This window comes from Nycticebus coucang, chromosome 4, assembly GCF_027406575.1.
Source record: "Nycticebus coucang isolate mNycCou1 chromosome 4, mNycCou1.pri, whole genome shotgun sequence".
Lineage (NCBI taxonomy): Eukaryota > Metazoa > Chordata > Mammalia > Primates > Lorisidae > Nycticebus > Nycticebus coucang.
The window spans coordinates 132,066,192-132,087,337 of record NC_069783.1 but is presented as its reverse complement, the minus strand read 5'-3'; the positions used below and the strand labels follow the sequence as shown (position 1 = coordinate 132,087,337).

At 41.7% G+C, this 21,146-nt stretch overlaps 1 long non-coding RNA gene across 1 annotated transcript; it reads left to right on the top strand.

Annotated features, from left to right (window-relative positions):
* The first annotated feature begins 1,231 nt into the window (after positions 1-1,231).
* Positions 1,232-20,875, top strand: LOC128583513 (uncharacterized). Its single transcript, XR_008379477.1, has 4 exons — positions 1,232-1,357; positions 5,099-5,170; positions 5,864-5,944; positions 20,242-20,875. It is a non-coding gene; the product is annotated as an uncharacterized LOC128583513 (long non-coding RNA).
* The last annotated feature ends 271 nt before the right edge of the window (positions 20,876-21,146 follow it).

The window sequence follows — 21,146 nt, the reverse complement described above, 5'->3', positions numbered from 1 at the left end:
CATACACCAGAGCTGGCAGGTTCAAATCCAGCCTGGGCCTGCCAAACAACAATGACAACTACAACCAAAAAATAACTGGGTGTTGTGGCGGACACCTGTAGTCCCAGCTACTGGGGAAACTGAGGCAAGAGAATCTCTTAAGCCCAGGAGTTGGAGGTTGCTGTGAACTGTGACGCCACAGCACTCTACCCAGGATGACAGCTTTAGGCTCTGTCTCAAAAGAAGCAACAACAAGAACAAAAAAAAAAAATTGGGCGGAAAGAGATGAGGAAATGGCAGTTCTGCTGGTCTTGATTAGAACCAGAGTTTGGTTCTAACAGGTATTTTGTGATCTAGACACTAAGCATTAAATATACAATTTGGTGGGAATAGTGGGTAGGGGTGTGTGTGTGTGTAGAGATTTGGACACAAAAAGGAAAATGTGAAAAAAGGTTTGAATGAAAACAAAGCAGATGTTGCCACCTTGAAATTAAATAAGAATTAGTGTATTCAATTGGCACCATTACCCAGGTTTCCTCCACAGAGAGGAGTTAGTCCTATATGGCAAATAGTTTGCATTTTTATTTAGAAATAACCTCTTCCTTTACACTGTTGGTGGGACTGCAAACTAATTCTACCTCTTTGGAAAGAAGTATGGAGAATCCTCAAAGAACTCAAATTAGATCTCCCATTTTATTCCTCAAATCCCACTATTAGTCATGTATCCAGAAGAAAAAAAAAAGTCATTCTATCATAAAGACATTTGTACTAGGTTGTTTATTGCAGCTCAATTTACAATTGGCAAAATGTGGAAACAACCTAAATGCCACCAACCCAGGAATGGATATACCAAACTGTGGCATATGTATACCATGGAATACTATTCAGCCATTAAAAAAGATGGGGACATTACATCTTTTGTATTAATCTGGATGGAACTGAAACACATTCTTCTTAGTAAAGTATCACAGAGTGGAGAGCAAGAATCCAATGTACTCAATACTAACATGAGGCCAGTAGATAATCTGATACATTCCCACATAAGCGAAAAACTCAAATCAATTCAAGGTCTGGGATGGAGAAAGAGGGAGCAGGGAGAGGGGAAGGAGGAGGATGGAGGTGCTCCCACTCAATGGGCCCAATGTTCGAGTGTATTTCACACTTCTTGGGGGCAGTACACAATTATAAGAGGAACTCTACCTAACTAATGCAAACATTGTAACCTATTTCTCTGTGCCCTCAGATTAACCCGAAACAATAATAAAATCTTAAAAAAGAAATAACAAATAACCTTATCCTTTTTCAGAATTCTCAGTGAAAATCATTTGACCGAATTACATAAAGATTCATTTGAAGGCCTGCTATCCCTCCAGTATTTGTAAGTTAGTTAGTTAATCATATTTATTTATGAGCTTTTAGTGATATGATCCGTAAAGTGAATAAGGGGTTCAAATTAGATAATCTCTAAAACTTCTTTCAGCAATAAAATGCTGCAGTTCTCTAAATCCGTGTAGAGTTTTAGCCCGTCTCTAGCCCATCTCTGTGCATTTTTAGTTTTTAAAATCATATAGATAAGATACGGATAGAAAAAAACTTTGCTTATAAGGAAAAAGTGGTAATAACATCTGAGCAATTATTGGCACCCATTGAACCTTGTTTTATAAGTTTTATATATCATCTGCTTATATTTATATTTAGTCTACAACCCATAGAGCAAATCTAATCCACAGTCTGTTTTTATTTACAGCCTGTAAGTTAAGAATGGTTTTTACATTTTTAAAGGGTCTGTAAAAGAAAAAGAAAGACAAGAATATGCAACAGAGACCATATGTGACCTACAAAGCCTAAAATATTACTATTTAGCCTTCAGAAAAAGGCTAAATTTGGGTGGCACCTGTGGCTCGAAGGAGTAGAGTGCCAGCCCTAGGTGCCGGAGGTGGTGGGTTCAAACCCAGCCCCGCTGAAAAAAAATGCAAAAAAAAAGAAAGAAAGAAGAAGGATTTGAAAAAGTTGGTTTAGTAGCATGAGAAGAATTAAACTTTAAGTTGTTGCTCAAAGGAAAGGAAAGGAAAATATAGACCATCTACACTAGTTTGAATGCCATTAATCCAGAATTTTTTGATAATTTAATCTGAATTAAATTAACATTTAACTAATAAATAAGCAGATGAATTATAAAGAATAAATATATTTAAGAATATAAAATATTAAAGAATATTAAATATTTAATATAAGAACATTATATGAAAATCATATAGATATGATTTAATTTAATCATATAGTAAATATATATATTTAAGAGAATAGGCTGGCAGTGAGGATTTCATAGCAGAAATTACTATACTCTTATTGAAAATAGTTGTTTAAGGACAGGTGCAGTGGCTCACACCTGTAATCCTAGCACTCTGGGAGTCCAGGGTAGGAGGATCCCTTGAGCTCATGTGTTCGAGCCTCATTGAGAGTGAGACCCTGTATCTATTAAAAAATAGAAAAATTATCCAAACATTATGGTGGGTGCTTATAGTCCCAGCTACTCGGGAGGCTGAGGTAGGAGGATAGCTTGGAGCTCAGGAGTCTGAGGTTGCTGTGAGCTAGGCTGACACCATGGCACTCTGGCCTGATGCAACAGAATGAGACTTTGCCTCAAAAAGAAAAAAAAAAAGTTGTTTAAATTATGGTTAAATGGTATAGCTAGAAATGTTTACAATGAATAAGCATATTACCAATGCTCCTAATTCTTCCCAAATTACAAAATGAAAATTTCTCCTGCCTTATTGCCAAGGAGGGAATATTTGCATAGTATTTATTTCTATCTTTTTAAAGATAAGAAGATACTATATCCCTTGCTATGAAAGTCTGAGTTTTATCCTTTGCCCACGGCAAAGAAGTGTAGTCAAGAAGTGTGTACATCATTAATCTTTATTAAGCTCACTAATGTTGCTCTTTAGCAAATAGATTCTTCTTTCAAATGTAGAAGACTTAAGGGAAGTAGGTACATGACACTAAAAATAGTCCTTTGAATGATCTAACCTTCTAGGCCTTAAAGGCATGACTACTTTTGTACTGGTCTTCTTAGGCACCTCTGCCACATTTGGGGAAAAAAGTAAATGACGTAATTGCTCAATGGAGTAGGCCCTTCCTTACTTCCACAATGACATATGCATATTTTGTAAGCTAATCTTTCATGTTAGGATATATTCTCATTCATTTAAAAAATGCCAACCAATTAAAAAAACAAAGAGAATATGCCAACCACTTTGCCTAATATTAGAGTCAGAGAGATGAGTAAGACAGGATTCCTACCCTTCTAAGAACTTAACATTTCACAGGGGAAACAAACATGTAAGCATCAACCATAACGAGACAAGCACTAAGAGGATGACAAAGGGCTGGTTGCAAAGGCCCAGAAGAAGGATACAAAGTAATAAAATTGCATTTCTTTTAAAACATTTTTTTTTCTTCTTCTCCTCATTCTCAGCTTTTCACTCATTTTATAAATACAGTAGAACCTCCATGGTTGACCACCTCCATAATTTTACCTCATTTTCACAGACCAGACATGCGCCACATGTGCTCAGTGGAAGTTCCTTATGCCGACCACCACTGTAGTTGCCTGGTTTGTTATAGTCCAGCAAGTGATCAGCTTAGAGAGGTTCTACTGTATTCTCATGTGTCAATTTTAAACACAGTGGGCTTGCAGATGAGCAAGACCTAATCCCTGCTTTCAAGGAGTTTATACTTAAAAGAAATGGGAGCAAAAATAACTGCATTGGAAAGAAGACATAGCTATGGGCACTAAGAGGGACAAACTGCTTCTGGAGCAAGAAGGAGGAGAAAAGACTTGAGTTTGGATCAGAGAAGATGTTCCTAGAGCAATGCTGCTAGAACAGGATCTATCAGAAGGCCATCAGATATCCTTAGACAGATTTCCTTAGACAGATTTGGGGGGAAATAGTCCAAACTTGGAAAAGGGAAATGGGAGAAAGGCAAAATACAGCAAAGTATTTGAGGAATGCTTTGAGTACCTGTAGAGTGCAAGGAGAGAGAGTAGGAGACTGGAGCCAGACTTTCTAGGGCTTTGAATGCCAAGCAAAAGCCATCGCAGGGAACCATGCTATACCACCATGCTTTACGCCCATCTTAAGTCTGCACCACAAGCACTTGGAGGTCTTGTTAGGCCTTGGTTCTGGACTACAACTCCACAGCTACTGATTCAGTCAGTTTAGAGTAAGGCCAAGGATTCGCATCTTTCATAAATTCCCATATGCTGGTCTTTGAGAATCACTTCTGGAGAGTTCATCTGGTCAATTGTGTGCAGGATAGTTTAGAACAATGGTTCTCAACCTTCCTCATGCCGCGGCCCTTTAATACACAGTTCCTGTGGGTCGCGACCCACAGGTTGAAAACCACTGGTTTAGAAGGAAGAGATACCAGTCAGCACAGAGTGACAACAGCCAGGTGAAGAGCGAGGGATAAACTGGAGTCAAGTGAAATAGTCAACTATAGTTAAGGGGTGTTTTCAAATAAAAATCCAGTTCCGTGTTGCCTTTTGCTACGTCCCATCACTGTACCACCGAAAAAATTGCTTTCATGGAATATTAAGGCAATATAAAACCAAAATGAATTTCTATTAATATGGTATAATTCTGAATTAGTTCAAAGTTATGTATTAATTAGAAGGGTAACTTCCTTTCAAAGGATGTGAAGGGATATCTTTTATCTCTTTTGGTATTGAACTAGCTTAGAAAAACAGAATTAAACCAGAAAGGTGTAAAATGTGAGGTTATTCCTTTTCATATTAGAAATTATATAGAAAAATAAAAACTTGAAGCTTCTAATCTAGAATTTGATGAGGCTACAAAAGGTTGTTTAGTCAAGTCTCCTGCTGCCCAGGGAAAGATTACATCCAAAATCTTTTAAGATCTACAGTTGCATATTTTATTGGTGAAAATCATGAAATACAGGGAGCATTAGGGGGCTATGGAAAGTTCAAATACAAGTCCAAAAGTTTAGAATGTAGACAAAAGCTACATATTCATTATTATCATTCTAAATGCTACTAGTTGTTCCCACTAATTTGGTATCAAATCAAGGCAGTGTCTTCTTTTACTTTTTCTAGAGATTTATCCTGCAATAAAATCCAATTTATTGAAAGACGTACCTTTGAATCACTACCATTTCTGCAGTATGTGTAAGTTACAAATAGAACTTCATTACATTTGGAACTTTTATTAAACTTATAAACCCTCTGCTATTCATTTTGAAATATGATTAAAATTTTACTAGTAGAAAGTTACTAAAATTTATAGCAAATTCATTTAATCTCTAGCAAAGATTAGTGTGAGAATTATTACACACAAAATTATTAGTGTGAGAATTATTACACAGATCAGAGGGGATCATAATAGAACAATGGTCTCAACTAGTGGGATTTTGTACCCAGACGACATTTGGCAATGCCTGGAGACATTTTCAGTTGTCACAACTGTGGGTATGTTACTGACACCTGGTGGGCAGAAGCCAGGAATGTTGTTGACCTACAATGTACAGGACAAATCCCCCAAAGAATTATACAGCTAATATATCAATAGCACTGAAGTTGCAAAACTCTGTCATAGAGAAATAAAGATCTCTCAACACAAGTATTGGCTGAGCATTCACTGTTTCGTATCTACACATTGCATGTATAGTAAATGCAATAAAGTATAAATCATAAGCCAATATCTTCTACGGCGAAATTTCCTTCGTGTACAGAGAAAGTACTGAGGTTATGTTTTGTCATATATAAGTTAGAATCACTGCCAAATGATGAATGCTCTGAAAGAATATCTTTTCTTCTTCTTTATCGGCTTATGTCTTTCCTTTTTCTTGTTGTTTTTTGTAGAAATCTTGGTTGCAATTTAATCACTGAACTGAGCTTCCGAACGTTTCAGGCGTGGCATGGAATGCAATTTTTACACAAGGTGTAAGTTAAATAGATGAACACATAAAAAGCTATGTGTAAAAGCATCATTCAGTTATCAGTTAACTAGGTATCAGCTCATTATGAACTCTGAATAGCATATCTTAAGATCTATCCAATTTTTCTTTTTTAATTTTTTTTAAAGTTATATTTATATTTCACAGGAAGGATCCATCCAATATTTTCAGGTGAGGAAACTAAGGTACAAAGAGGCCAGGAGACTTGTGTAACTTCCATATGACATGCTCTGCTTTCCCTAGAAATGATCTTTGGAATGGGTGATAAAAGATGTCAAGCAAATTAGCATTGTCTTGGGAGCCCCAACAATGCTGCTTTGATATGTGAATTGTCCTTGAAATCCTACGTTTGAATATAACTTTGATTCCTACTCATGTACAGAGTTTCTAACCGCTGAAATATATACAGCGTCTAGCCACAAAGGAGGAAGCGTAACACAAAGTCCTCCAGGGTGCAAAAGGGGAAGCATGTTTTCTCGGAGTCAGTTTCTTTTATTTATTTATTTATTTATTTATTTTTTTGGTAGAGACAGAGTCTTACTTTATTGCCCTCGGTAGAGTGCTGTGGTGTCACACTGCTCACAGCAACCTCCAACTTCTGAGTTTAGGCGATTGTCTTGCCTCAGCCTCCCAAGTAGCTGAGACGACAGGCGCACGCCACAACGCCTGGCTCTTTATTTTTGTTGCAGTTTGGCCGGGGCTGGGTTTGAACCCACCACCCTTGGTATATGAGGCCGGTGCCCTACGCACTGAGCCACTGGTGCCACCCAGAGTCAGTTTCTTTTCTTTTAAACCAGTGTGGCGCCTGTGGCTCAAAGGAGTAGGGCGCCGGTCCCATATGCCGGAGGTGGCGGGTTCAAACCCAGCCCCCGGCCAAAATCCTGCCAAAAATAATAATAATAATAAATAAAGCAGAAAGAATTCCAGAAAATCTGCCATAGGGCACGTCTCTCCCTGTCACCCCATACCTTATTTTTTTAAAAAATATATACCTATGAAGAATGATCTGTGGGCATCTTTGCACTGTGGGGGAAAATGGTGTTCATGTTAAGCTATAGTGCAAAAAATGTTCAGAAAGAAAATACATTACTTTAGCCTAATTCCATATACTTGCTTTCCTGACTACCCTTCAACAAGTAATGTAGAGGGGCCAGGCACAGTAGCTCACACCTGTAGTCCTAGAACTCTAGGAGGCTGAGGCAGGTGGATTTCTTGAGCTCAGGAGTCCGAGACTAGCTTGAGCAAGAATGAGACCCTGTCTCTAAAAAAGAAAAAAATAGCCAGGTGTTGTGGTGGACACCTGTAGTCCCAGCTACTTGGGAGGCTGAGGAAAGAGGATCACTTGAGACCAAGTATTTGAGGTTGCTATGAGCTGTCTTGCTATGGTACTCTACAAAGGGCAACAAAGGAAGACTTTGTCTCAAAAAAAAAAAAAAAAGCTATGTAGGTTTTATTTTCTTTCAGCTCAAAATTCAATAATTTCTCTGTGACACAAGCAGATCATGGTAGGTATATATGATCTATGGCCTGAAGGAAATTTCAGACTCAAGGTGAAGATCCTCTTCTAAACTTGACTTTGGAAAAGACTGTCCACCTGTCTTGAGGTTTGGAAGTCTAATTTCACACCATTCATTTTGGGTTAGAGGGAGGGGTTTAGGGTGTGTGTGGAACTGATTAACAGTTTCTACAGAGGCTGGTCTTATAGGGACCTCTTCTCTTCCCTTGTTAATTTACTGATGCCTTGCATAGAGGAAGAACACAAGGGTCTGTTTTTCTTTTGCCCTCACACCAAAGAACCAGATTCATTAGATCCCTCCACCAAGAGATTTAGATGGCATCAGTACAAATGTCTTGAACTCACCACCTTCACTGAACATTGTCGACAGAAGAGAAGGCAAACTCTGTAAAATAATTTGAAGAGGTCTATTCTAAGAACTGAATTTGAGGACCATGGCCTGGACCCATGCCCAAGAAACCTTGAGCAAGTGGACTCACTGTGACTGGATTAGTTTGCTTCTATTCAATTCAGGGAGACAGGCATTGCATGTAAAGTCATAAATCAATACAAGGCAGGGTGTAAGTTGGTTTGGCCTAAAAAGGTGGGACATCTCAAAATGGAGGTTTACAGGTTATAGGTGGGTCTTAAAACTCTTTGATTTGTAATTGGTTAAAGAAATGAAGCTTTGTCTAAAGCAGGCGTCCTCAAACTTTTTAAACAGGAGGCCAATTCACTGTCCCTCAGACGGTTGGATGGCAGACTATAGTTCAAAAAAAAAAACTATGAACAAATTCCTATGCACACTACACAAACTTTATTTTGAAGTAAAAATACAAAACAGGAACAAATACAATCACATGGCCTCATGTGGCCCGCGGGCCGCAGTTTGAGGTCCCCGGGTCTAAAGGCTTGGGATCCTTTAAGTTAAGGACATCTGTTAATTAGAGACAACACATCTGACAAATACCTAGACTCCAGTGAACTGTTAAGTAAGCAGAGGACCTACAGGTTTGTCCTCTATAGCCTCAGGTCTGTTAACGAGTCTCCCAGAAGGGAGGGGGCTTGATGAGGCATTTCTGACTTCCCCTCTTAGCGCTAGCAACTCAGCCCTTTGGCCAAGAGGGGGGTCCAATTAGTCAGCTGGAGGGGGGAGCCTTAAGATTTTATTTTTAGTTATTATTATTATTTTTTTGAGACAGAATCTTACTTTGTCACCCCCTGGTAGAGTGCTCTGGTGTCATCTCATCTCCGCTTACACCTTTCACTGGTGACCAATATAACAGAGTAAGAGTTTGACCGTCGATGCTGCCTCTGGCGGATCTCGGCCAAAAGGGGAGTTGTGAACTAAAATAAAACCTTACAAACCACAGCTCCTTAGAAGGCCTCACTCCGGATGAACGGAGCTCCCGGAAGCCCCGCCCCCACCTCCGCCCCGCGCGCTCCCCTCCCCTGTTACATCTCTTTTTGTATAAACCCCATCCTGAGGACAATTATGCTCAGGATGGATGCTTGGACCACATGGCCCAAAAAGGCAAAGTTTCTCATTTAGTATTTGTTTAGGCTTCTGTGTACCCATCCTTGATCTACTTTAATCTATAGAAGTAAATGTTTTCCCTACGTCTTTGAACATATTTCAAATAGTTGAATTAAATTCTTGTCTAGTAAGCCCAATATCTTGACTTCCTCAGGGACAGTATCTACTGATTTCCAACCCCCACACCCACCCCTGTGCATGGTTTCTTTGTGCCCCTTATAAATTGTGTTGAAAATTGGATATTTTAAATAATACTACGTATAATGTAACAATTCTAGAAATCAGATCCCTGCCCCCAGGGTTTGGTGTGTACTGCTGCTTATTATAGTAGTTATTATTAATTTATTTAGTGACTTTTTGGAACTAATTTGTGTTGTCACGTGTGGCCACTGAAATCTCTACTAGGTTAGGTTAGTCTGCTGATGAATGAACAGAGATTTCCTTAAATGTCTAGAACCAGTAAGTCTCCGAGAATTTCCCAAGGGGCTTGTGTGCGTGTTAGGGCGTACCTTCAGCACTCAGCAAGATGGTTTTATAGCTCTGCCTTAGCTTTCATTTCCTGCTTTGTGCAGAACCTCAGAATCTGACATGGATGAGAGGTTAGGGACTTCTCTGATGTTTCCTGACAATGCTCACAGTCCTAAATATGTATATGACCTTCCAGATTTCAAGGAATATGACTCATGGTCTTCCAGTTTAACAAGGAAATGTTGGAGTATTTCAGAGTTCCTATGGATATCTCATTCCTAGGCCTTTTCTATTAAGTTTTGTTAGTTTGTTTGTTTGTTTTTGAGGCAGAGCCTCAAGCTGTCACCCTGGGTAGAGTGTCGTGGCATCACAGCTCACAGCAACCTCCAACTGCTGGGCCCAAGCAATTCTCTTGCCTCAGCCTCCCAAGTAGCTGGGACTACAGGCGCCCGCCACAACGCCCAGCTATTTTTTGGTTGTAGTTGTCATTCTTGTTTAGCAGGCCCGGGCTGGATTTGAACCCGCCAGCTCTGGTGTATGTGGCTGCTGCCTTAGCCGCTTGAGCTGCAGGTGCCAAGCCATCTATTGGTAAAAGGTGCCAACTTTTACCCATCGCCTCATGTAGCTGCCATGTTAAGACACTTCTTATAATTGTCTTCCACAAACACCCTTTTAGGTCAAATAGAAGCAAGCCTTTCCAGGAAGGTCTTCCATGTAAAAAACATGTCAAATAATGACAGTTCATTGGAATTGTGGCTTTGAGAGAGCTCTGGCTCCATTTTGCTCCCTCTGGTACTAGAGATCTGGGCTACTTTTTGTTGTTGTTGTTGAGTCTCACTTTATTGCCCTTGGTAGAGTGCTGTGGCGTCACACAGCTCACAGCAACCTCCAGCTCCTGGGCTTAGGCGATTCTCGTGCCTCAGCCTCCCAAGTTGCTGGGACTACAGGCGCCCAGCACAACGCCCGGTTATTTTTTTGTTGCAATTTGTCTGGGGCCGGGTTTGAACCCGTCACCCTCGGTATATGGGGCTGGTGCCCTGCCCACTGAGCCACAGGTGCCACCCAGATGTGTGCTATTTTTAAGGCTACTACTGAGCTGGGAGCAAAAGATGGTCTAGGGTAAGCTAAAACAACACAAATCTCACTGTTTTTACTGAAATTTAGCCATTTTTCCTGAATAAACACTCCTTGGGTTGCTGCATTGTGACTTTGATTAAATTTCTAGAGTTCTGAAAACATTGATTCTGGACATTTTGGCCATATTTTTGTTGTTTTTATGAAGGGATGAATTTTCAGATGTCTTTACTCCACCATTTTCACTGCTGTCACCTACAACATGGTTTTGTTCCCTTTTTTTTTTTTTTTTTGAGACAGAGTCTCACTTTGTCACCCTCAGTAGAGTTCCCTGGCGTCATTGCTCGCAGCAACCTCCAACTCCTGGGCTCAAGTGATTCTCCTGCCTCCGCCTCCCAAGTACCTGGGACTACAGGCACCCACCACAATGCCCGGCTATTTTTTGGTTGCAGCCGTCATTGTTGTTTGGTGGGCCCAGGCTGGATTCAAACCCGCCTGCTCTGTTGTATGTGGCTGGCACCTTAGCAGCTTGAGCCACAGGCCCCGAGCCTCATTTTTCTATGTTTAGTAGAGAAAGGGTCTCCCTCTTGCTCAGACTGGTCTTGAACTCCAGAGATCAAGTGATCCACCTGCCTTGGCCTCCCAGAGTGCTGGGATTAGAGGCATGAGCCACCTTGCCCAGCAACATCTAGCTCTTTTGAAGTCTGCCTTGTTGTGAATAAAATAAGGACTCTCCAGTTTGACTTTTATTATAAAAGCCTCTCAAGGCTAGGAAGCCAAGCCCAGAGCTCACCATTAGACTTCACCTGCACTACCAATAGATTTGGGGAAATTCCTCTCTACTCCAGGTCCCTGGAATATCTGAGATTCCTGAACCTGCCAGGAAGCGGCAGTCCTTACTCACCTGTAAGGCCAGCAAGCAACCTTTTAAGCCAGTTTTTCCAAAGGAGCTATACAAGCATCGGCTCTATCAAGTCAACCTTTGTTCCTTCAAGTTGTCCGGTCATATCTGAAAATATAAAATTCCTTCCCAGTGAAGTTTGGCCTGGGAAAAATAAAAATTAAAAGAAAAGAAATGAAAATATGGAATTTCGGTTACAGTCATAGCTGGCCGTGATGGCACGCACTTGTAGTACTGGCTACTGAAGAGGCCAAGACAAGAAAATGGCTTGTGCCCAGGAGTTCAGGGTTATAGCGAGCTATGACTGCACCACTGCACTCCAGCCTGGGTGATAGAGTGAGGCCCTGTTAGAAAGGGAAGAGAAAGGGAGGGGAGGGGAGAAGAGAGAAGTTGGAGGAGAGGGGGAGGGAAGGGGAGAGGGAAGGAAGGGATGAGAGGAAAGGGGTGAGGAGGAGAGGGAAGGAGGAGAAAGGAAAAATAAAATAAAATAAAAAAGGAATGGGCCAGGTGCGGTGGCTTACGCCTGTAATCTCAGCACCCTGGGAGGCCAAGGCAGACGATTGCCTGAGCTCAAGAGTTCAAGACCAGCCTAAGCAAGAGCCAGCTCCCATCTCTAAAAATGGCTAGGTGCTGTGGCTGGTGCCTGTAGTCCCAGCTACTTGGGAGGCTGAGGCAAGAGAATTGGTTGAACCCAAGAGTCTGAGGTTGCTGTGAGCTATGACGCCACCGCACTCTACCCAGCGTGACAAAGTAAGACTGTCTCAAAAATAAATAAAAAAAAAGAAGAAAGGAAAAAAGAAAGAACAGAAAAAAGAAAAGGAAGAAAAGAAAACAAAACCCCAGTATTATCACCAGTATTTTCTTTCTTTTTTTTTTTTTTTTAGTATACTTTATTTTATTTATTTATTTTTGTTGCAGTTTTTGGCCGGGGCCGGGATTGAACCCTACCACTTTTGGTTTATGGAGCTGGCGCCCTACTCCTTGAGCCATAGGTGCCCGCCCCACCAGTATTTTCAACTGGAAGAATAAATTCTTTCGAAACTATGCAAATGACCACATTGCCATGAAAATAAGAATCCTTATGGATAGTTTATATCAGTGAAGGATCAAGTGGGGAGAAATAGATAAATGTTTTAATTTTGTTTGGAAAGGTATACTTTACCAAATTGCTATAAACCATAGATATAGCCCAAGAGAAAATATAAAAAGATGTGCTTAAATCTGGGAAACAAAACATTAAAGAACCAGCAATGTCTCAAATAAAAGGGCCATTAAAAAATAATTCATAGGAACACATTTTTTTGTCTTTATACACTGCAGGCTGCATTGCCCTGGTGAGAAAAAAAATTAAAAAGCCTTTTTTTTTTTTTTGTAGAGACAGAGTCTCACTTTATGGCCCTCGGTAGAGTGCCGTGGCGTCACACGGCTCACAGCAACCTCCAGCTCCTCGGCTTAAGCGATTCTCTTGCCTCAGCCTCCCGAGTAGCTGGGACTACAGGCGCCCGCCACAACGCCTGCCTAAAAAAGCCTTTTTTTTTTTTTTTTTTTTGAGGCAGTCTTACTCTATCACTCTGGGTAGAGTCCCGTGGTGTCATAGTGCACAGCAAACTCCTGGGGCCAAGCAATCCTCTTGCCTCAGCCTCCAGAATAGCTGGGACTATAGACACCCACCACTGCGCCTGCCACCATGCCCAGCCAGTTTTTCTTTTTTCTTTCTTTTCTTTTTTATTTTTTTTAGAGACAAAGTCTCACTTTATCACCCTTGATAGAGCGCTATGGCATCACAGCTCACAGCAACCTCCAACTCCTGAGTTTAGGCGATTCTCTTGCCTCAGCCTCCCGAGTAGCTGGGACTACAAGCTCCTGCCACAACACCTGGCTATTTTTTTGTTGCAGTTTGGCCGGGGGTGGGCTTGAACCCACCACCCTCAGTATATGGGGCCAGCGCCCTGCTCACTGAGCCACAGGAGCCGCCCGAGTTTTTCTATTTTTTTTGGTGGAGACAAGGTCTCACTCTTGCTCACGCTGGTGTCCAACTCCTGAGCTCAAGTGATCCACCTGCCTCGGCCTTCCAGAGTGCGAGGATTATAGATGAGCTCCACCACGCTCGGCTGAAAAAAAAACGTTTTTCTTATCCGTTTCTTCAGTCCTAGGTAATTAGTACTTGTTTTGCTTGTTTTATGAATCCAGTTTTTCTACTAGAGTTCTGGAAATTCTTTTCTTTTTTGCAGTTTTTGGCCGGGGCTGGGTTTGAACCTGCCACCTCCAGCACATGGGACCAGCGTCCTTTGAGCCACACACAGAGGAAATGCTTTTTTTGTTGTTGTTGCAGTTTGGCTAGGGCAGGGTTCCAACCCGCCACCCTCAATATATGGGGCTAGTGCCCTACTCACTGAGCCACAGGCGCCACCTGAGTTCCGGAAATTCTTACCCAGTCTGATGGTATGACCTTTTTTATTTTATTTTATTTTATTATTTATTTATTTTGAGACAGAGTCTCAAGCTGTCGCCCTGGGTAGAGTGCTTTGGCGTTACAGCTCACAACAACCTCAAACTCTTAGGCTTAAGCAAGTCTTTTGCCTAAGCCTCCTAAGTAGCTGGGACTACAGGTGCCCACCACAATGCCCGGCTACTTTTTTCTTTTTTTTTTTTTTTTGGTGTAGTTGTCATTGTTTGGCAGACCCAGGCTGATTCAAACCCACCAGCTTTGGTGTATGTGGCTGGTGCCCTAGCCACTGAACTTCAGGCACCGAGCCAATGATGGTATGATCTTAAAGTTATCAGAAATCTGTATTACAGAGTCAGTCTTTTCCATGAATCTCTTTGAAGAAGCAGTGATCTTGGACTGTAGCTGACTGTTTTTTTTTTTTTAATTTTTTAACATTCAATTAATGATTTTATTTTGGCTGTTAATAGTTTATTTAAAAAATTTTTTTTATTGTTAAATCATAGCTGTGTACATTAGTGCAATCAAGGGGATGTAGCTGATTGTTAACAGCTTTCAGGAAAGTATCAGAGTAAAACAATTGTCTGTGAAAGACAGAAGACTCAAAAATGGCCAGTCTAAAGATCTGGTTAGACTTTCTTAACATCATTCAAAGGAAACTTGGTTATTTTTGTGATATACAACATTAAGATATTAACCAAAATTATGACTTGTAATATTATACTAGAACATATCCCAAATTTTGATCCTTTGGAACTTTTTTTTTTTTGTAGAGACAGTCTCACTTTATGGCCCTCGGTAGAGTGCCGTGGCCTCACACAACTCACAGTAACCTCCAACTCCTGGGCTTAAGCGATTCTCTTGACTCAGCCTCCCGAGCAGCTGGGACTACAGGCGCCCGCCACAACGCCCGGCTATTTTTTGGTTGCAGTTTGGCCGGGGCTGGGCCTGAACCCACCACCCTCGGTATATGGGGCTGGCGCCTTACCGACTGAGCTACAGGCGCTGCCCAACCCTTTGGAACTTTTATATTAATAACACACAACAAATATAACTTAAGAGAGGGTTAAAAATCATGTATTTGGCAATGCTTCCTGTGTAAATTGAACATATCAAACAAGCCTAATTAGTTTAACATTTCTCTCTCTCTTTTTGCAGTTTTTGGCCAGGGCCGGGTTTGAACCCACCACCTCCGGTATATGGGGCAGGTGCCCTACTCCTTTTTATTTATTTATTTTATTTATTTATTTTTTTTCTGTAGAGACAGAGTCTCACTTTACCGCCCTCGGTAGAGTGCCATGATGTCACAGGACTCACAGCGACCTCCAGCTCTTGGGCTTCCGCGATTCTCCTGCCTCAGCCTCCCGAGCAGCTGGGACTACAGACGCTCACCACAACACCCAGCTGTTTTTAGAGACGAGGTCTTGCTCTAGCTCAGGCTGGTCTCAAGCCTGTGAGCTCAAGCAATCCACTTGCCTCAGCTTCCTAAGTGCTGGGATTACAGGCGTGAGCCACCGCGCCTGGCCCTAAAACATAATCATAATTGAAAAATTGATTTATAAATTTTCCCCACTTTTATGAGTTTATGTTGTTTAACAACTATGATTGTGAAAACTTTATGAAACATTAAACAAAGTTAGTCATTATATTAAGTTATTCTTTTGCTGGCAGTTTTTATAACATACAATTAGACAATTATCAAACATTATTGAGGGCAGTGCCTGTGGCTCAAAGGGTTGGGTGCTAACCCCATATCCTGGAGATGGTGGGTTTAAGCCCGGCCCCGGCCAAAAACTGAAAAAAAAAAAAAAGAAAAACATTATTGAAGTAAAGCACCTAAAAAGTTAAACATTCTGCTTTTTTCTTTCATTTTGTGTCAGATGGGCAGATGTAGGGGTTGTTTTCATTAATTCTTCAGATACTTAACTTTTTTTTTTGAGATAGTTTCACTCTGCCACCCTGGGTAGGGTGCCGTGGCATCATAGCTCACAGTAACCTCAAACTCTTGGTCTCAGGAGTGTTTTGCCCAGGAGTTCCACAAAGACCACACTGGCAAACAAGCTGAATTTACAGAAGAGTCCTTTTATTGAAGAGCTGGCCAGCCAGCGACTGCCTCAGGGTCCCACCGTGGGGTTTCTGAGAGCAGCACCGAGTTGTCTGGGGTCCTGGCTTTTATAGGGCAAAATTTTCCCCGGGCAAAGAAACATTGTTCCAGTAGCAAAAATATCAGTTAAAGGGGGAATCCTGAGGGTAGGGCACTTAGTTATTTTACACAATGCTATAATGACAAGAGCGATTAGTAATTTTTCTTCCTTACAAAATAGGTACAAAATCAAGGGGCAGGGTAGGGACAGGAACTTACAAGAAACGTTTAGAGTTGTAAGGGCATGATCATAAAAGCTGTAATCAGCAGGGTCACAATCACAACCTCAACACATCACTAGCAATTTTAGCTAAGAACATTTACAGTGACACAGTGGTTGGGTAAACAAGAGGAACCAGTTTGGAAGGTATTAACATGTAACAGAAGAGGGGTAAACAGCAAAGTGGAGTCCGGCTTGCTTTTTGTCTCCCCACTGATTTTCAGGAACAAAAGTTACAACAAATAGAGTCTGGCTTGCTTTCTTTTCACCCTAACAAAAAGATCTATTTACCTCAGCCTCCCAAGTAGCTGGGACTACCACCACCACGCCCAGCTAGTTTTTCTATTAGTAGAGACGGGGTCTCACTCTTGCTCAGCCTGGTCTGGAACTCCTGCGCTCAAGCAATCCACCTGCCTCAGCCTCCAGATACTTAAGTTTTAAAGATATGATAAGATTTACACTTTCAAGACAAGTGAGAAAGGATACAAGTTTTCTGATTTTTGTTTTTTTCTTGTGTTTTGTTTTGAGACAATCTCAAGCTGTTGCCCTGGGTAGAGTGCTGTTGTGTCATAGCTCACAGCAACCTCCAATTCTTGGGCTCAAGCAATCCACCCGCCTCTGCCTCCCAGAGTGCTGGGATTACAGGCATGAGCCCCTGCACCCAGCAGAGAAAGGATATAGATTTTTTTTCCAAGAAGGGGTAGTTGGGGGCATATTTGTTTGTTACCATCAGAGAGATCTAGAGTAGTTTTTATGATTTTTTTTTTTTTATAGAGACAGAATCTCACTTTATCACGCTTGGTAGAGTGCCGTGGCATCACACAGCTCACAGCAACCTCCAACTCCCCTTACGCAATTCTCTTGCCTCAGCCTCCCGAGTAGCTGGGACTACAGGCGCCCACCACAACACCCGGCTATTTTGTTGTTGTTGCAGTTTAGCCAGGACTGGATTTGAACCTGCCACCCTGGGTATATGGGGCCGGTGCCCTACCCACTGAACCACAGGGGCCACCTGTTTTTAATATATTTTTTTCCCTCAGTGTAGGACAGTCCAATACATTTTTCTTTAGGTTCTTTAATATGGGAAGACTTGGCTGATTCATTTTGATTGCCAAGTCCTGGGAAGTAGGAGTTGAAGGTACAATAAAGCAAATCTGGCTGCAAATTCCAGAGTCAGCCTTCATTTTTGGTCTTTCAACAGTTACATAAGTAGTATATTTTGTGCCTGGTGATCAGGCTGAGGAGTGGTCTATAAATTTTTCAGGGAAAGGGAAGTTAAAGTAGACAGATGGGTGTTTAAAGGATATTTGGAGAAGCCAGGGGAATTTTAGGAGTAAAAGAAATTTGCTGAAGAGCTAGGGCCATATTTTGAGGTAGAGAAGTTTAAGTCAGGGGCCCAAAGATCCAAAAGATTTTTCTGAGGGTTCAAGGGGCAGGGACTTGGAGGTAAAAGGTAGCACAGGAGGAGAATTTACAGAGGAATTTTAACTATTATCTTTAATCTTGCTAAAGGAGTCCCTAATTCTATACCTGGCACATACTTTTGTGTCTTTTTTTTTTGAGACTGGGTCTCACTCTTGCTCAGACTGGCCTGGAATTCCTGAACTCAACTGATCCTCCCAGCTCAGCCTCCCACAGTGCTAGGATTACAGTTGTGAGCCGCCATGCCTGGCCTGATAGGACAATTGTTTAGGGTGACGGCACTCTTAAAAAATATTTCTAGATACAAAAGTCCGTATCTTCAAAGGTATGCATGTTTTCATAGTGACTCAAAATCAATAAGACTTTAATGGCTTAACGATGACACAGAAAGTACATCCAAAGAAGCTGGAAAAGATGGATGTAGTCCCCTTGGAGATGTGAAGTCTGTCCCAAGATAGCCTGAGAAAGTAACAGCTCTCACTGTTAACCAGGCAAGGAAGGTGGAGACAATTAAAGTCCCCTGGGAGCTGGCAAGTGACAAGAGAGACTATGTGTCTCTGATTCCTAGCAGCTGGCCAGTGGCACGGTGCCGCAAGCCTGTCAACATGTGACCCCTGGCTAGCAGAGACCAAAAAGAATATTTTCAATGGTCACAAAACCAAGCTCTTGAGACCCAAAGCAAGCTGGAAGAAGAATCTTATGATTTTCCTCCTTAAACCACAAGAAAGACAGAGGCCAGGAAACCATGCACTATTACTGGGAGGCTGTGGATCACCAGCCAATGTGCACCCAGAACCAAATTCACAAGTGCGATATTAAGTAATTCAAACTTTAAGCTGTTGGAACTTCCAGTTATTCTGAGCCTTGAGAGGAATGTGGCTGTGTAGCTTGAGTCACAATGTATGCATCATGACTTCTGCTTTTTCTTATAAATGATTAGAAATGACAGAGTGGTGCCAGAGATAAGATCCCCTCAGAACATTACTTCTATGAATGGAATATTAAAGCAGTTTTCCTTAGAATGTAACAAATGTACAAATCAAATTGCTGTAACTTCTGGCCTTATATGGAAACTGTTGTAAACCTGCTAGAACTTTCCAAACTCCCACTTTGGATCACTATGCCATCTCTTTGGGGTCTATACATATTTCTCAGGTGGTTACCTCAAACTTTGCACTTGAATACACTCTATACGTAATAATATTTTCTGAATCTCATTATTCAAAGTTGACATAAAAATCATAATTCAAAGAAACAAATGCTCTTTTCCTACACATCCAAATTTGTAAAGAAAAGAACAAGGCAAACTTTACCCTCCTCTGTCAACCAGACACTGCAGACAGAAATCCAGGAGACCTAACTTTGGTAAGAATTCCTGCCTTCTGGCTGAAGTGATGGCTCACGCCTGTAATCCTAGCATTTTGAGAGGCTGAGGCAGGATCATCACTTAAGGCCAGGAGTTTGAGACCAGCCTGGGCAACAAAGCAAAATCCCATCTCTTAAAAAGAAAAAAACAAAAAACGAGTGTTTTGTTTCTGGCCCTTATCTTAAACATTATTGTTGCTATTAAATCTTAAGCCTTTTTAATTTGTGAAGGCAAAAAAAATGGAAACCTAATAAACACATGTATATGTAAAAAAAAGAAAAGAACACATTCTTCTTAGTAAAGTATCAGAAGAATGGAGAAGCAAGAATCCAATGTACTCAATTCTAATATGAAGGCAGTAGACGATCTAATACATACTCACATTAGAGAAAAACTCAAATCGATTCAAGGTGGGGCGTCGAGGAATAAGGGAATGGGGGAGATCAGAGGGGAATGAAGGGGTCATGGTCTCTGGTGGGGCACATCCCTTGGTGGGGGACACAACTGTAAAAGGGACTTTACCTAACAAGTACAAACAGTATAACCTAATTCTTTTACCCTCCATAAACCTGAACCAATTAATAAAGGAAAAAAAAAGACCCTTACAGATGCTAACTGCAGATTTTGTACCCTGTAGGTAATTCACAAGGACAGTTCAAATGACTGGAGTTTGAGTTATACTATCCCCCCTTCCCTGCATTCAGTGAGGTCAACTCTTCAGATCCCCATCCCTGCCTTGCTCTGGCAGAGCAGAAAAAGTGTGGTCTGGGTGTTAGAAAAGCCAAGCATCTAGCTGGGGCCTCTAGGGTGTGGTGTATGGAAACCCAGATGTGGGACTCTCTCTGGAAAGACCTGACCTAGTGGGTGCAAGAAACCAGGGTCAGCTTCTCACAGAAAGATTGATATGGGATGGAGACAGATGTGGCTGCCCTTGCCAGGGCTGGACAGCAAACAGAAGGAAGGCTTTGGAAGCCAATCCGGGGTGAAGTGTTATGGGGATATGTTTGGAAAGGTAATATGGGGCAACATGCGGGTGAGCTTTGAATGGTGAAGCTGGGTTGGCTTTGGCCCCAAGGACAATAACAAGCTGAGGGAAAAGAGGACAAGCTGCAGGAGACTTACAAAACTGGAGAAAAAGATAAAAAGATAGCAAGGAGGACCGACTCAGGAGAAAGGCAGGACTTTTTTGTTTCTATCTCTTTCCCCTCCAGCAGCACCACATGCCCTCAGAAGCTGAGTAGGGCCTGGACTACCTGAAACGAACGCTCTGATTCAAGTGATCTCATTTGGATGCTAACGGAAAAGGGAACTCCAGGAGGCTCGAGGACAGGGGGACATCTGGGGTTCATGGGGTATGTAGACTCAGTGATTAAGGGGCATGGGGGATGGTGGTGCGTTGACCTGGGTCAGGCAATGGAGACTGGGCCAGTTTGGGAGCAGTCACCCAACCTTGAAGTCTGTCCTGGGCTCACCAAGCTCCATCTCTCAGCATTCAGGCCTTCCTGCCCCTGGAGTTCTAGAAAGATGGTGGAAATACAGCTTCATTCGCATATCATAATACAGTCCAGGGGGTTTTAGTACATTCATACAGTTGTGCAATGATCACAACTATCAAATTTCAAAACATTTTATCACTTTCAAAAAAGACCTTATACCCATTAGCAGGAATTCCCCATTCCACCCTCTCTCCATCCCCTAGAAACCACTAATACGTTCTCGGTTTCTATGGATTAGCCTATTCTGGATGTTTCACATAAATAAAATCATACACTGTGAGGGCTTCTGCCTCTAACTTCTATTACTTAGCACAGTATTTTTAAGATTCATCCATGTTGGGCTGGTGCAGTGGCTCAGCCTGTAACCTCAGCACTCGGGGAGGCTGAGGTGGAGGGATCATTTGAGCTCAGAAGTTCAGACCAGCCTGAACAAGAGTGAGACCAAGTCTCTGAAACTAGCTGGGCGTTGTCAGGCCCCTGTACTCCCAGCTGAGGCAAGGGGATCTCTCGAGCCTAAGAATTTGAGGTTGCTGTGAGCTATGATGCCACAGTACTCTACCCAGGGAGACAGAGTGAGACTCTACCTCAAAAAACAAAACAAAACAAAAAAAGATTCATAT